This window comes from Topomyia yanbarensis, chromosome 1, assembly GCF_030247195.1.
Source record: "Topomyia yanbarensis strain Yona2022 chromosome 1, ASM3024719v1, whole genome shotgun sequence".
Classification (NCBI taxonomy): Eukaryota; Metazoa; Arthropoda; class Insecta; order Diptera; family Culicidae; genus Topomyia; species Topomyia yanbarensis.
Window position 1 is genome coordinate 63,337,581 of NC_080670.1, and position 13,038 is coordinate 63,350,618.

At 38.8% G+C, this 13,038-nt stretch overlaps 1 protein-coding gene across 3 annotated transcripts in view; it reads left to right on the plus strand.

Annotated features, from left to right (window-relative positions):
- Window positions 1–13,038, plus strand: part of LOC131677792 (autophagy-related protein 2 homolog B) — an 81,281-nt gene that overhangs the window by 4,351 nt on the left and 63,892 nt on the right. The window lies entirely within an intron of this gene.

The following is a 13,038-nucleotide window of genomic DNA, read 5'->3' on the forward strand; positions in this document are numbered from 1 at the left end:
GCGGTGAGAAATCAGCTTTAGAAAAACGAAAACGGTACTTGCGAAGACCGAGGGAAGTTTACCGAAGAGAAAAAGCACCCCAGCACCGGTTTTCATCTACGACTAGGATTGGACTCTGTTGACAGAACATACAAGTTCTCTTTCTAAACCTCTGACTTTGCGACACCTATGGAAGAGTCTGATGAATCGTCATCCCTTCGTTAAGTAGGTAGGAGCATCAACACTTCTCGTCTACCCTTTCCTTTATCCTTCCCCGTGAACAACGGAGAGGGTGGGGGGCAGCCAGCAAAGGGGCTATTATGCTATTAAGATTTTAATATGGGTCGGATTAGTATAAATTCCTGCTTAATATTTCTTAAGCAACTCTTATTAGGTAATCAGTAGTCAAACATGATAAAGTCAGTTTGCAATCCGCTGAAATCATCGTCACAACGCAACGCAACATTTTGTGGATCTACTCACACTGTCGTCATCATCATCGTGGGCTCGAGAAGTTCACTCGATCTTGAACTGTCATTCCCTAGTCTCCTCCAACGCTCGCCGTACGCGCATCTTCCTCGATTGCACACAGCCAGAAAGTGCTGGTCTCTCCTCGGCATTCACGCTACATCTCCTACCCACTGTAGTCTGCCGTATTTTATCAGCCCTTCAATGTTAGCTCTAAGTTCGTTCGCCTGCGCCATTCTCCATTTTCTATTTTGCCGTCAAGTATTCAAAGCGGAATCAGCTCAAACACACTGAGCGCTCGATAGTCTGCATTCGGCAACGCATATGCCATACAGAGCAACAGGGAGTATCTGCGATTTGTATTGTGCAAAGTTTATACTCGTTTATAGGTTACCGAACATAAGCTGACTAAGTACACAATAGAAAGACCTATTTACCTTGCTACTAAAATCGTTCTCGTATGCACTAGTGTTTCAAGATATCTAAAGTAGTCTACAATCTCGTACCGCATCGCATCCACCTCGGAACCAACACTCTTGCTCTCTGCCAGTTAGCGTGTACTTTGTCTTTTCGGAGTTCATAGTCCTTTTAAAAGGCACAAATGGCTCTTCCATTGCTCTGCTCCAATGATGTTGATGTCGTCCGCGAAACCAAGTAGCATGTAAGATTTTTGACACTTGATTTTGACTCAGCTAGCGTCATATGAATCCGCTTTATTTGTTTAGTCGGAAAGCCATGTTCAAGCATGAGCTGCCACAGTTAGTTTCGATTCACTGAATCGTGCGCAGCATTGAAATCCACAAAAAGATGATGAGTCCGCATGGTGAACATCTAGTCCATATTTGATAGTATTTCTCGGAACCCGCTTTGGCTAGAAAACGGATTTAGCTAACGGACGCACGTCGCTAAACAGAACGCTAGGGAGTAAATAATAGTCGGCATTGATGATCTTTTTGCTACGATACTTATTACATTCGAGTTTGTATCCGTTCTTGTAAACGACATTTCTTCTACCCAAAATAATTCGATCCGAACACAGGTTGCACACTGGAGTAGAAAACCGCTGTAGATTATAGAGAAATATATAACTGAAACTCTTTGCAAACACTTATGTTTGAGGATGAAGGCTGGGCAACTTTAATTATTCGTTGTGTAAAATTGTGAGCTTTAGGATTTTATGAAAAGCAATAGACAAATAATGGGGGACTAATATTAGTTCGGTAAAAGACACGTCCCTTAATTTTTTTTGCTACGCAGAGTGTGTTTGAATAGTCATTCAATTTTTAAATAATAATGCAACAGTTGAACATTATTTTGCCAAATTTTTATTGCAAAATACTAAAAATTGAGCTTGTGAAAATGAATCTCCGAAGGCGCAAAAAAAAACAAACAGTTGTGCTGTGTACATTACGTGTGTTAACCTTCTAAATCCCACTGGCCGGCAGTGGTATTATGAGAAGAAGTTTTTTGCATATGGTCCAGTCACCCCATGCAAACAACTTAATCTCGGGATGTAGTAGGTGTTAGCTCTATCAAGATTTTCAAATGACCCATCTCGGAATGACAGCGGTACATTCCGAGATCATTTTCCCGTCGGCAAGCCCCGCTCGTTTAAATAACGTGTACCATAATTATACCAGTATTATAATCAAACTTTCCATTCATTGCCACAAAAGCATGCGCAAGGAATTGACTCGTATTTAGTGTATCATATTTTTATTTACTTCGGTGTATTGCAAGATATCTCCGCTTTTTACCTTATATATACCTTGATTTATTGGTAATGGCTGCTTTTCCCATGAGCTTGATAAAAATCTTGAGAAAAGCCCATTTAACCCTTGTGCATTACGTGTATTCAAAATCTACCGACGAATCGTTTTGAAAATTTTCCAGGTAATTTTGGAAGCTTTATCTTTTTCATTTCTTTGAATTGATCGTAGCATTTTAAAGAAAAAAAAATCTATTTTCGCTAAAAATAGTCGGTTTATATGTTATGTTTTTTTTTTGAGAGTTGTTCTATTGGAGCTGTAGAGCTAGGGTCACGATAGGGCTCCTCATCAGAATCTCTCTACAATTGCAGACGAGACGAAAAATATCACCCACTAAAACACTGCTTAAGGCCAATTGCAGCGGGCCGTGATCCTGAATGTGATATTCATTGTACGATATGTGCGGGCGTAAGGACTTCGCGAGCGTGTGTATTATCGCGAAAGAATCGAGCGTCAACGTTAGTGTATTCGATCGCGTGTGCGTTTGCATATCGCGAATGCCAACGTGCATGTAACTTCGCATGCATAAATTCTATTTTATGATCGTGTGTCCTTTCGTAAACTTGCATGTGTTCTTGGATGACCGCGCGCAGGCTGTGAATCTGATACTTAATTTTCGGTGTACGGTTCCGATGTTAGAAGAAAGTGAGTTATTCCATATTACTATAGATCCCAGTTATGTCGCCATGGAACGCGTTGTCTAGTGGATATGAGCGTTATTTTTTTAATATATCCAACTGAATGTATGAACCTAAGTTGTTAGTACGGACGATAAATATTTCCGGACGTAACCGATTCACGATCGCGCGAACACGGGCGTTTGGAGATTCACTATTGAGACCGCGTTTGTGAATTTATTAGTGCTAAACCGTCGACTTAGTTGGCGGGGTATTATTCTGATTGCGAGATCGTAGGCGTTGATGTGTGTAGATGATCGCGAAGGACTCGAGCGTTTGTATGTTAACCTTTTTCGTCGCGTGTGCTAGAGTGTATGTAATTTCGAGTGTATACATTAATTTTATAACCGTGTGGCCATTCGCATATTCGTGTGTTTTTGAACGATCGCGCGGATCGTGAATCTGACACTTAATTTTCAGTGTATGGTGCAGATGGTAGAATAGCGTGAGTTCTCCTATTTCACTAGAGTTTCCGGTCATGTCGTTATATTCGTGTTGTCTAGTGAAAAAGAGCGTCATTTTTATGATTGGTTCCACTGAAGGCATGAGTCTAGGCTGCTAGGATCGGGGATAGAGACTTCCGGACGTGACCAATTCGTGATCGCGCGAGCGGTCGCTTAAGAACCCGTTTGAAAATTTATAAGTGCTAAATCATTCACTCCATTACCGGTGTGTTAAAATATGATTAAAAGGTTGTAAAGAAGAACTGTGGAATATTTCAAAATAATTAACACAAACAATTTTGAGTTATGATGCACACCGCGTTTTTTCAAGATGCCTGGACCAATTTTCAACATTTCGCAATGAATTTTGGAATAGGTTCAAATGCTGCACTATTTTAGATAAATTGACTGAATAGGTTAACTTTGTCTGTATCGTCCAGAGATAATGCCATAGTAAATGTTCACCTTTATATGACCAAGCCTAGGTACGACTACATATTTCTACGTACCAGTTAGTCTGACATACTACGAAAAACACTGTACAAAAACCACTAACGAAACAATATGACACATTCTTTCGTGACGTTCACAACGATTTGACGAATCTTCGTTCGACAAATATGTTATAGCTTTATCAAATGAACGCCTACATCAAAACTTATTACAGATTCGGAAAGTAAACAAAATTTTACAAAAGATACAATTAACATAAACTGAATATACTAGAATTTGATGATTTGACTTTTATTGAAATACGTTGAAAGTTCTAATTTGTGACGCGTTGTAACGTCACGTTACATTATCGATCATAAAACAATCCTCTTCCAGTATATTCAGTTAATGTTGAGTGAATCTATCGTGTTTGCTTTCTGAATCTGTAATAAGTTTTGATGTAGGCGACCAACAACGTTTCCGACCATTGTGCCCACTACGTTGACTAGCACTGCTACTAACCAAGAAGCCTGATACACGGTCATAACCCGTAAGTCCAACAAGCAATCAAGACCATCCAATCGCATAAACCCATACAATATCAACATCAATGATAGTGTGGACGAATGCGCGATAACCTGAGAGAAATAGGTCTTAGTGATCCCCAAACAGCAGAGGGCGACGCAGGGATGCTACGTTGAAATTTGAGTTTCCTTTTTATCATCTGTATCTGTACTGTATAACCTGCCAACAATCTTTCATCTGTAAAAAACAAATCTGTTTAAAAATTGTTAAATAAATCTGTGACATTTGAGCTAAATCTGTGAATATGGAAACTCTATTTTTTGCAATATTTTTGTTATTCTTTGTAAATATTGAAATGATCCACGGCCCAGTCAGGTCAACGCATTGAACTGGGTCTAATAAATGAAATTTATAAAAAAAACTAGCTTATACCCGTCGCGTGTTGCTGTGACATTCAACGAAATAGGAGTAAAACACAATTTGTTCCGAAGCGCCATCTGGCGGGCAGATGATCCCCAACCAATAGCACACAAACACGTCTCATAACAAATGTCAACTAGGGTAGACGATGCCTTATTCATCTTATTAGTCAGGATGTCACTATTTCTTTGATAACTCGACTTAGAGTGACCGAATTGCGCTTAAATAGGTTTCATCATCTTTGCTTCGTTTCTAAGAAGCAGCGCAGTTAAAATTTTTGCCTGGAAAATGCAAAATGCTCGCGTTTAAGCGAAGCGAAAAGTTCACTACAACGTATCCTTATTAATCCTACCATTTGAGCTAATGCGTTGAATAGAGATAGCAGATACTGCTCTAACTAATGTACTCAAATGAGTGGGATGATTAGCGATGCTAAGATTAATTAGGGAGCAGTAACCCTACGTGTAAATTTTTACTGCGATCGGTTAAGCCGTTTGGGAGTCCATAAATCATATACATTCAAACATTGACTTTTATATATATAGAAGATAGAAGAAGATAGATGTGTTTTGATCGTTCGACAGTTTGAGCGCAACGGAAACTCATTGAATGCTCCTATTATAACACTGCTATTTGAGTCAATGCGTTACTGTAATCATCGGCTTCAAATAGGTGATATTAGAAAAAAGGGCGAAAGTAAGCCCTTTACCTTACACGCATGCGAAATCATGTTCCATTCACAAGCCAGCCAACCTCCGGTGGTTGACCCTGGCGAATACAGGAAAGTACGATAGATGCTCACGAATCTTTACACAAGGAATCTGAATAAAAAAACATCATTACACTCAGGTTTTTTTTTACGCGGGGGATACGAGCCGCGTAAATGAAAACCGCGTAAATGAAAACCGCGTAAATTTCAAAATCCGCGTAAATGAAAACCGCGTAAATTTCAAAATCCGCGTAAATGAAAACCGCGTAAATTTCAAAATCCGCGTAAATGAAAACCGCGTAAATTTCAAAATCCGCGTAAATGAAAACCGCGTAAATTTCAAAATCCGCGTAAATGAAGACCACTTAAATTTAAGAATCCGCGATAAAGGGAACCTCATTGATGGATACCGCGTAAATTCCAAAATCCGCGTAAATGAAAACCGCGTAAATTTCAAAAACCGCGTAAATGAAAACCGCGTAAATTTCAAAATCCGCGTAAATGAAAACCGCGTAAATTTCAAAATCCGCGTAAATGAAAACCGCGTAAATTTCAAAATCCGCGTAAAAAAAACCGCGTAAAAAATACCGCGCAAAAAAACCGCGTAAAAAAAAACTTGAGTGTATTGTATTTTTTTTCTCTACCCTTTTTTCAAGTACAAGAGGGATCAGAATAAAACAATGACAGCGAGATGGTGGTATTAAGCTGCAATCCTTTCTTCGTGTATGTTTGTACGGCAGGAAGATGCAAGAATTCAACATTCTAGGCGACCGAACTTCACTGTCGGTGGAGGGTAAAAATTCACCATTTTTTCTATTCATACAGTGTACCGTTCTGCGCTGTCAGCTAGTTTACCCCAAATCTTTGTTGCCGACTCATAATTGTGTTTTGATTCAAACGCACGTTTCAGCTGCATGAAATGACGCAGTGGCGATTTTTAATCAAACCTATGACACCGACAACAGTCTCGCACACCACCATCAGCAGTGAGACAACAGTAAACATGCTTGTTACTGGAAATAGGGGAATTAGGGTTAAGATGGGCCAGTTGAAGATTCTGGTTATGATTAAATGTTTCGATGTTACTTTCTTCGGTCCGTGCCAAGTTTCACAACCATCAAAACACCTTAAATTGGTCCGATAAATACACCGAAATAACCGATAAATACACCGAAATATATTTTTAAACAAGATCTACCAGGTCATGGTGATGGTTTTTCATGGGTTGATTCCATTTAAAACGTCAAAACACCATGCAATGGGGGTGAAAATAAACCATGGCCATGGGGCTATTTTGGGTATTTCGTTCATTCGGGATACGAACAAAAAGGGAGCTATGACAAAGGTTAGTTAGTCTTTCAGTCTTTCAGAATCTGTTCAGTGTACCGACTGAATCAGCCATATTAATTCAGCGCTATTGTTATTGCTCTTGCCCTCTCCGTGAACGAAAACCAGGAGGGTGTCACTCCTGTCATCCTCTATGGAGATATACAGACTTTGACAGTAGTCAACATATGTGGGCCTAGCCGCATCTAGGCCCATGTCGCCTGTGCAATAGCATTGGGTTGTTTTGATTTGAACAAAGGCAGATGTTGGCTAGGACAAAATGGCTGCCTAGCAGGGGGCTGACGAAAACAGAACGGGCGAGGGATTAGGTGTCGGCAAATAAAAACGTAATATAAAAACTGGCAGACGAAGAAAATCAGACGGAAAGTGAAAAAAAACATCTTTGTCAAACGTGCTGGAAGGTTACTGAACGGATAAACGATGTTTTCGTATCGTATTGTTTTGATTTTTCGTTTTCGATGGTTCGTTAGCACGACGCACCTGTGAATCATATAGTATAAATTGTATATGAGTTCTGCCAGTTCAGGGAAACCACGACTGAATAAAGCTTGGAAAGAAACCTCCACAGTACCTTTGGACATCTAATCTAATACGCATATAATAAATGGTAATTCAAAAATCCTTGCGTAGACCTACTGGAAAAGTACGACTATAAATAAACAAATTCAACTGAATCCGACGAATCAATCGCAGAACCAATTATTCACGTTCCAATGAATACGGCAGTTGGATTGTGAATTAGAAAACAAATCGCACGAAACTGCTTTCGTTATCATTTATATTTGTAGGTAACTCGATTGCTTCCGGTCCAGCAGTACCTGCCTTTCTGTCTGATGTGGTGCGGCGCCGTAATGTAGTCCATTTGCTGTATAGCTACACATACGTTGGATGCCGTTGCTTGGTGTCCGTGATGACGATATGCGATTAATTGTGGCAAGAATTTTTAGCGCTGCTCATTTTTGCCCATTTACGCGCTGCTATTTGGTTTCGCATTACTAACTTTGCTGACGTAGAGTATTTTACTAGTTGTAGCTTTAGTGTGTTGTGTAGCGAAGTTTAGATGATATCAATAGGACGACCGATCAGTTGAATTTCGACTAAAAGATCGACGAGCACGAGTTGATTATATTTTGTGGATAAGAACATTATCATCACACGTTACCAAAAATAAAACACATCTTTTTTCACGTGAGTCCAAATTATAAACTTTAATTTTCGTAATATGGCAAACGAGTTGAAAGTTTCGCTTGCTACTGGTGTGTTGTTTGAAAGATGTTTTCCTAACCGAAAGCAAAAAAAAACTTGGAAAAGTAAATGCCTTTCCCAAGTTTACTGAACCGTCTAATATATTAAACATCAGAGACCGGTATATTGACGTTCTTATTTTGTATAGTCTTGAACTGGGAATAGATTACCCTCCGTTTGTTTGCGGTTTGTAGTGGTTTGAGGAATTCAATGCAAATCAACAATACCTCCCACGTGCAGCACAGCTACATTTGTATCAGCTAGCGTAAAATGAGTGCTGCGGAATGAAAACAATCCATTTCTGTGATTCCGATGTGCACAATAATACATCAAATGCACGTGCCCTGCATTCGGCTTGTCTGGAGTCTAATGAACAGCGCTGTTTCTTGTTGTGACGCCGTGAGTAGTGACATCCGATTTGCCTATTTTGACCCTATTAAAGAGTAAGTTGTTAATTATTGCGACAATTAAGATTGATTGAAAAATCGGCTATAGTTATCGGAATGAAAGTTTCTCAGTAATTCATTGTATGTTTTATTTCAACATTATCTACGTCGGTTAAGCTTTAGAATGAGTTTGTCATTCTATTCTTGCGCATTTTGCATGTAGGTTAAAATAATCCTTTCGCGAACGGTTTGATGATTTTTTTTCGGACCGGAATCTCATTGACAATTGAAAAACTTAGCGGATGTAAACATTACATTCTAAAGATAAACTAGACAAAACTTCGTTCATTTCGGTCAAGTATGAAAAAAGTTGAAAAATGTTGCAATAATTAGCGACTCTCCTCTTACATAGGCTGCCGTACCAATTCATTACTATCAATTGCTTTGCTGCGTTCCATAGAATCAGAATCACAAAAACTGGTATGTGAATTGTGCAATATTCTGGTTTGAGCAAAACGAACATTCAACACCCCTCCGTTGAACAAAGGTAGTTAAAGCTGCTCTAACTGGATATCGTGTCATCTGGAATCACGGTGATAAAATTAAAGTTGTGAACATTTGTCATTTTTTAGTGTGTTGGTTTCTTGCCAACTAGGGTTACCACCTCTGGCAAGGCTTTGATTCGGAGATTTTTAAAGACCTGGTAGTAGACTTCAAGGAACATATGAGTATTCGCTGGAATCAAACAGAAATGTGAATCAAAGCCATTGCTCGACAATCATCGCTTTTTATTACTCAATGTTAAAGTGACAAGTGTGCCCTCATTAATTCCTTCTGAAGTTAGTCAGGGTATCAATTCAGCGCTGATTGATTGGAATATTACCAAAATAAACTCATATTTGCAAAGTAATACGCACCGCTATTCAAAGCCGTTTACATTACCCTGCAAATTTTTCACATTTGTAACGGTTTTGTAGGTTTAGTTTGGTATAGATATTCACTTCCCCGGCTAATCGCAAAGAATACAAAAGCACCAGCCACACTCGCTGTGAAGGATTGGCCGAACGAGCATTGCCCTCCAACACAGCTAATAGGAAGAGTAGATAATCAGGATATCAGCACTGCCTGGGAATCAAACTGCGTTGCCTTTCAAGATTCTTTGTAGGGAGCGAGGAATCCAGTTTTTCGCCACAGTCGCTAGGGAGATCCGAACAAAGGAGCAAAGCGCACCTCCGCAAGGGGCAGCAAACGTCGACACCAGAAGAAATCGTTTGATGTTGACCCGGCCGGTTGAATTAGAGCAATCGCCATCCTATCAAGCAGCAGCTGCATACAAGCATCAGGAGATTTGGTGAATTTGAACGAATTTAACTTTTTCAAACCATTTTGAGCGGCCTCGTGGGATGTAAAATAATAAATTTTCGCAAAAGGCGAAATATGTTTTTCAAAAATGATGGACAAAATGATATGTTTTTCATATGAATTACAAAATAGTTCTTGGCACCTTGGCTACCTTGAAACAAAGGATTAGTCCATCAAATAACCCTGAACCCTAGAGGTGATAAGAGCATTACTTACACTTTTCAACCATTTTTAAAAAATAGTTCTAAAACAGTTTAAATTAACTGTTGTTTGACTGGGCCCGGAAAAATTGATGTAAAACACGGAGGTCCAGAGATCGCTCACAAAAACCGGAGTCTCCGGGTCAAACCCGTAGGGGTGGCAACCCTATTGCCAACGAAATTAATCATAGGTTGTGGGACACTGCGGCATAACATCAATCAATCGAAACGAAGCTTGTGAGCACGTGGTTAAAACAGTAAATATTTACATCGCCAACCAATCCCATCAAAGCCAGGCACCGCGCTCATACATATAAAAATGTCATCCACTTGATCTGGAATAAGGTCAAACTATAGGCGTTTTACTAAATAAACTTACGTTGGTAAACAGCGTAAAATTTGTAGCCACAAACATGACTATATAAAAACTAGTACTACGCCTAAAATATGCCTGGGATGTCCCTAATACTACCCCTCGCTGTACTACCATGTTCGTTTGATTGCATTTTTTAACAGTCCGTTTACCTAATTAAAATAAATCTTCGCTAATCTGAATCCTTTCCTACGCTATAGTGGAGTGGAAAAAGAAAATTATACACAAACCGCATACAAAGAGCATTTAGTGCATAGAAAATTGTCCTGTGTATTTTTTAAAGGCCTATAAACCAATAATCAAAATATACTTTAGGGGTATATTTCGAAGGAATCTTTGTTCATCAACCACGCAATACAAGAGAAAAATATGCGATATAGGTATATTAATGTGCTTTGACAGCTAAGTTTTTTGACCCTAGTTAAAAAAAAACACGTGTGAACTTTCATTTCGTCTTCAACTTCTCTGCTTTTCTCCAATGCCATGTTTGCCGTTCTTAATTACGCGTATGAAAAATGGTAACATAATAACTTCCGGCATTTGGGAAGTTATTAAGTCTTTACATTTTATGACATCAGCATTCATCAGTCTGGACCCGATCAGAATGAAATAACAAGATTATAACAGAATGCAATTTTCGTAACATATCGTGTTATAAATTTGGTCTCGTTAGTAGTTAAAATAACAGAAAATTATAACAAGTAACAACGGGAGATATAGTTTTGAAATATTCTTGTTATGTGTTTCTGATCGGGGACTGTGCTTGAAATTTAGTTGTAATATTCTCAGTCGATCCGATGGTAAACGCTTTTTTGGTTAATTATCATGCTCTTGTTCCATCGTTCGTTTTTAGACCCTGCCTATTCAATCGTACGGCAAAACTGGTTATGTTTCAATAGAGCGAGAGATGATAATTAAATTATTATAAAGCTTTGAATGGTATATGTTAGAAAGATGCTGGAAACACGTGGCACTACAATTTCAATGAAATTCGAAATGCAGCGTATAAATGATTTTCTATGCTACATACACGGTGATGTTATTGTTTTGCAATAAACCGTTTCAAAAAATCCAAGTTATTTCGAGAGACGTCCCTGTTATTTTGGGAAATCGTGTGTAAAAAACGTGTTAGGATTTCCTTTTTTAACCAATAATTTTCAAATTTAAAGCCCCTCCCATAGGTTGATGGTATGGCAAACATCATCAAGCATATTTGTGGATCACTTTCAAAGAACCTTTGACAGAAAACTGCTTTAAGATGGTTATTGCATTACGCTTCGCTAGTGATGCATCGAGGAACCGAGAGGGCTTGTGGGTCTTTTTTAAGTTTTGTGTTTTTTCATACTTTGCACCAGCCCGAACTAACGATCAAACGTAAGCCTGTGCGGGCTGGCGTGGCCGATTGCCGGGTCGACGTTGATTAACTTTTTCAGTGGGCTGCAAACATTGTTCAACAGATTTGTTCCCCCTTTTGTGTACTAAACTATATTGTTAGTTTTAAGATAACCGTAAAATATTTCGTAAAATACTATTATTCCCCCTCTTGTATATCAAAGTGAATCCCTTGTTTTAAATTTTTTCATAAAAAAATCTTTTGGCCCTCTCTTGTATATTGAATCTTATTTCTAGTCTTAAGATAGCTGTAAACTTTTTTTTCCTTTGTAAAAAAAAATATTTCAACATTGTAACCTCCTAGTTTTAAGATATCCAAAATGTAAAAACATAAGCATTTGGCACCGCCAAACTAACGCATTTGTGCCTATCAAATAAACGAAATAAATAAAAAAAAACATTGTTCAACAGCTTAATTGCTGTGTTTGTGGATACGGCTCGCAGGTGGTCGATTTCTTGGTCGTTGCAGAACTGGTGCATATGATAGAATAGTGGGTAATCATTCTTAGGAATTTTTACCAGTGTTCAATTCTTGCATTCGGTTTGATGCATTCGGGTAGATCGGATTGGATAAATTAAGGTACGGTTAATTTACCGACGCACGAGAATCATCTATTGTCGGTCAGCATAGCATGACAAAAATCTAACATAAAGTTTGTTTTTATCGTACTTCTAATAGTTTGCTTTTGCATTACTCATGTGTACTGAATATAATATCGATACATTTTTATGCTTCTACTCAATTTCTTTCCTTTTATCCTTCATTCGGCATGTTATTTTTCCCTTATTACTACATACACTCACAATCTCTCTCATTCCAAAGTGAACGATTTGGAACTTATAAATTTACAAACGCGGTCACTAGCATCAACCCACCGCTCGCGCGATCATGAATCGGCCACGTCTGGAAGTCTCTACCCTCGATCCTAACAGTCTAGACTCATGCCTTCAGTTGAACCAATAAAAATAGGCTCATATTCACTAGACAACACGTTCCATGGCGGAATAATAGACTAAAAGTCAGTCTCTACGCATCGCTCGATCGAGATAGAAGTGTTTTGTTTTCGGTCTGTTGGAAAAAGAACAGTGCAGTAATCCGCGTTCAAGGTTATTTTGCCATTCTCTGCCTCTTCGAGGTTTGGACTTTTATTTTCTTTTGTGCGTGTGTTAACCGTTAGGCCACATTCCTCAACCTTTTGTTCGTAAAGCGAGGATTGAACAATAACCAGCTATTTAAGCTGGACTGGTGCGTCGTGGGAAACGAGTATACAGATAAGTGAAATCTACCTTTTTGATACATTTACGGCTTTT